The sequence below is a fragment of the Haematobia irritans genome, chromosome 5 (genome assembly GCF_050003625.1).
Source record: "Haematobia irritans isolate KBUSLIRL chromosome 5, ASM5000362v1, whole genome shotgun sequence".
Taxonomy (NCBI): domain Eukaryota; kingdom Metazoa; phylum Arthropoda; class Insecta; order Diptera; family Muscidae; genus Haematobia; species Haematobia irritans.
The window spans coordinates 46,497,171-46,502,191 of NC_134401.1; positions in this window are offsets into that span (position 1 = coordinate 46,497,171).

The window sequence follows — 5,021 nt, forward strand, 5'->3', positions numbered from 1 at the left end:
TATGATATTTAAGTGTGTCAAGTTTGATCTAATTTGGTTCAGTTTTAGATAAAGCCTCCATATATTCGTTTTTCCGGTTTATACAAATATGGCCGAAATTCCCACACTTTACACAAAATTCTGTGATGATTTCCCCATATCTTAGTCATATCCTACATACTGTAATGCCAGAATTTCCACAGAACAGTTGAGTTTTAAATAAGGCTCCAAGTCGCCCGACTTTACCAAAATCACAACCCACACTTGACCACATATCTTGGCGAGATCTAACCAATATCTTTATAAAATCGCCACTGATGAGTAGCAAAAATTGTAAATATTACTAAAATTGTCATATATCTCGAATACATATGTATCGCCTGATAAATCATAAATGCTCGTTTGTACAATTGCATTAAAATTTCTCTCGCTTCATATTTCCCATATTTTTATACCCACCACCATAGAATGGTGACAGGGGCAGGGCTGTGGAGTCGAGCCAATTTTGCTCGACTCCGACTCCAGCATTTTTCATCAGCTCGACTCCGACTCCGGAGTCGACTCCGGGTAATAAAGGGTGATTCTTTTGAGGTTAGGATTTTCATGCATTAGTATTTGACAGATCACGTGGGATTTCAGACATGGTGTCAAAGAGAAAGATGCTCAGTATGCTTTGACATTTCATCATGAATAGACGAACGATCTGCCACAACGTCGAATTTTCAGTGAATGGGCCCTAGAAAAGTTGGCAGAAAATCCGCTTTTTTATCGACAAATTTTGTTCAGCGATGAGGCTCATTTCTGGTTGAATGGCTACGTAAATAAGCAAAATTGCCGCATTTGGAGTGAAGAGCAACCAGAAGCCGTTCAAGAACTGCCCATGCATCCCGAAAAATGCACTGTTTGGTGTGGTTTGTACGCTGGTGGAATCATTGGACCGTATTTTTTCAAAGATGCTGTTGGACGCAACGTTACGGTGAATGGCGATCGCTATCGTTCGATGCTAACAAACTTTTTGTTGCCAAAAATGGAAGAACTGAACTTGGTTGACATGTGGTTTCAACAAGATGGCGCTACATGCCACACAGCTCGCGATTCTATGGCCATTTTGAGGGAAAACTTCGGAGAACAATTCATCTCAAGAAATGGACCGGTAAGTTGGCCACCAAGATCATGCGATTTGACGCCTTTAGACTATTTTTTGTGGGGCTACGTCAAGTCTAAAGTCTACAGAAATAAGCCAGCAACTATTCCAGCTTTGGAAGACAACATTTCCGAAGAAATTCGGGCTATTCCGGCCGAAATGCTCGAATAAGTTGCCCAAAATTGGACTTTCCGAATGGACCACCTAAGACGCAGCCGCGGTCAACATTTAAATGAAATTATCTTCAAAAAGTAAATGTCATGGACCAATCTAACGTTTCAAATAAAGAACCGATGAGATTTTGCAAATTTTATGCGTTTTTTTTTAAAAAAAAGTTATCAAGCTCTTAACAAATCACCCTTTATAACTATATCTAATTTTAATACCACTAATTTGTAGTTCTATTGTGGGGGTACCGTAAGTGGATCGATATAAAGTATCGAAAGTGCAAAAAAGGTCTTAATTTCACATTAGATGCCAATTGAACTCTATATTTCAAATTTATGTCAATGTTTAATAAATAAAATAATGATATAAAATACCCATCAAAATATGAGAAGATACCAACAGTATATGTAACATATTTGTGGACCAAAATTATTGATACTATCTCAAATCCTTTAAATTTGTTGCGAGCTATATAAAGGTTTATATTTCCATATGCATGCATTTGAATCTGAATCGATTTAGACAAAATTGTATATATTTCTACAAAATCTATGTACTTAAAATTTAAATCTAACCTTATGGGACGTAACTCAATTTTAACGAAAAATAAAAATACAAGGAAAGTCTAAAGTCGGGCGGGCCGATTATAATATACTCTGCACAACTTTGTATTTAGATCTACATTTTGATAAAATCTCAAATCAGACTTCTACAAAACTCGGGCAATATTTGGGAAATATGTATAATTGTTTAGACAATTTCGCAAAAATGCATTTATGATTCATTCGTTGAAAAATTTGAAAATTTGAGTCATTTCTACAAGTGTTCGACTTAGCAGCAATTTTTACAAAATTGCATGCTCACTGAATACAATTTTGGAAAAATTTTCTACAGAAACAAAATTTTGGCAAAATTTTCTATAGAAATAAAATTTTGACCAAATATATAGAAATAAAATTTTTATAGAAATAAAATTTGCCAAAATTTTTTATGAAATAAAAGTTTGAAAACATTATCAATAGAAATACAATTTAAAAACAAAATTTTTCAAAATATCCTATAGAAATAAAATTTTGACTAAATTTTATATAGAAAAAAATATTTGTATAGTAATAAAATTTTGAATACATTTTTTATAATAGTGAGTATCAGTGAGCATCAGTAAGAAAAAAAATTGAGAAAAATTGCTATAGACATAAAATTTGACAATTTTTTCTTATAGAAATAAAATATTGAAAAAATTATCAATAAAATGTATTTTAGAAAAATTTTAGAAAAATTTTTGTGTAGTAAATAAAATTCTGCAAAATATTCTACAGAAACAAAATTTTTACTAAATTTTCTATAGAAATAAAATTTTGACAAAATTTTCCATAGAAATAAAATTTTGACAAAATTTTCCATAGAAATAAAATTTTGACAAAATTTTCCATAGAAATAAAATTTTGACAAAATTTTCCATAGAAATAAAATTTTGACCAAATTTTCTAATAAAACAAGTATATACGGCCGTAAGTTCGGCCAGGCCGAAGCTTATGTACCCTCCATCATAGATTGCGTAGAAACTTCTTCTAAACACTGCCGAACACAATCGAATTACTTAAGTTGCGGTAACGCTTGCCGATGGCAAGGTATCTTAAAACCTCTTAACACCATCTTCTAAATTGTATGTAAGTCCATATATTAAATCAAAAAAGATCGATCCAATACGTATATATTTCAGTTTGACAAAGTAGACAAAAAATTTTGACAAAATTTTCTACTGAAATAAAATTTTGACAAAATATTCTATAGAAATAAAAATTTTGACTAAATATTCTATAGAAAGAAAATTTTGACAAAAATTTCTACAGAAATAAAATTTTAACAAAATTTTCTATAGAAATAAACTTTTGACAAAATTTTCTATAGAAATAAAATCTTGGTAGATTATTTGTGGCTCGAGTGGCAACCATGATTATGAACCGAATAAAATGTGAACAAATTTTTCTATAGAAATAAAATTTTGACAAAATTTTCTATAGAAATAAAATTTTAACAAAATTTTCTATAGAAATAAAATTTTGGTAGATTATTATTTTTTTTTTTTTAAATCGTTTATTTATTTATTTTTCAGTATAATTTAGACTAAAATAAACAATAGTATGCCTATTCTTAACCTATACAATGCTCCTGTTGGAGAACTCTAGTATAAACTGTATAATTCAAGTATTCTTTGTGTTTCAAGTTATACGTAACATTGGAGAAATATAATTTTGGTAGATTATTTTTGGCTCTAGTGGCAACCATGATAATGAACCGATATGGACCAATTTTTGTGTGATTGGACCAATTTTGGTATGGTTGTTAGCGACCATATACTAACACCACGTTCCTAATTTGAACCGGATCGGATGAATTTTGCTTCTCCAAGAGGCTCCGAAGGTCAAATCTGGAGAACGTTTTATATGGGGGCTATATATAATTATTTAACGATATGGACCAATTCTGGCACGGTTGTTAAAGATCATATACTAACACCATGTTCCAAATTACAACCGATTTGGATGAAATTTGCTTCTCTTGGAGACTTCGTAAGCCAAATCTGGGGATCGGTTTATATGGGGGCTATATATAATTATGAACCGATGTGGACCAATTTTTGCGTGGTTGTTAGAGACCATATACCAACATCATGTACCATATTTCAGCCGGGTCGGATGAAATTTTCTTCTCTTTGAGGCTCCGCAAGCCAAATCTGGGGATCGGTTTATATGGGGGTTATATATAATTATGGACCGATGTGGACCAATTATTGCATGATTGTTAGAGACCATATACTAACACCATGTACCAAATTTCAGCCGGATAGGATGAAATATGCATCTCTTAGAGGCTCCACAAGCCAAATCTGGGGATCGGTTTATATGGGGGCTATATATAATTAAGGACCGATATGGACCAATTTTTGCATGGTTGTTAGAGACCATATACCAACATCATGTACCAAATTTCAGCCGGATCGGATGAAATTTTCTTCTCTTTGAGGCTCCGCAAGCCAAATCTGGGGATCGGTTTATATGGGGGCTGTATATAATTATGGACCGATGTGGACCAATTTATGCATGGATGTTAGAGACCATATACCAATACCATGTACCAAATTTCAGCCGGATCGGATGAAATTTGCTTCTCTTTTAGGCTCCGCAAGCCAAATCTGGGGATTGGTTTATATGGGGGCTCAAGGCCGTAGCCAGGATTTTAATTCGGGGGGGGTTCAACTTTAAAAAAAAATATTCATATAATCTCATGTGTAGAAAATTTTATTTATGCATAGGTATGTATACAATATTTTTATACCCACCACCATAGAATGGTGACGGGGGTATAATAAGTTTGTCATTCCGTTTGTAACACATCGAAATATCGATTTCCGACTATATAATGTATATATATTCTTGATCAGGGAGAAATTCTAAGACGATATAACGATGTCCGTCTGTCCGTCTGTCTGTCTGTCTGTCTGTCTGTCTGTTGTAGTCACGCTACAGTCTTCAATAATGAAGCAATCGTACTGAAATTTTGCACAAACTCGTCTTTTGTCTGCAGGCAGGTCAAGTTCGAAGATGGGCTTATCGGTCCAGGTTTTGATATAGTCCCCATATAAACCGACCTCCCAATTTGGGGTCTTGGGCTTATAGAAATCGTAGTTTTTATCCAATTTGCCTGAAATTTGAAACCTAGAGGTATT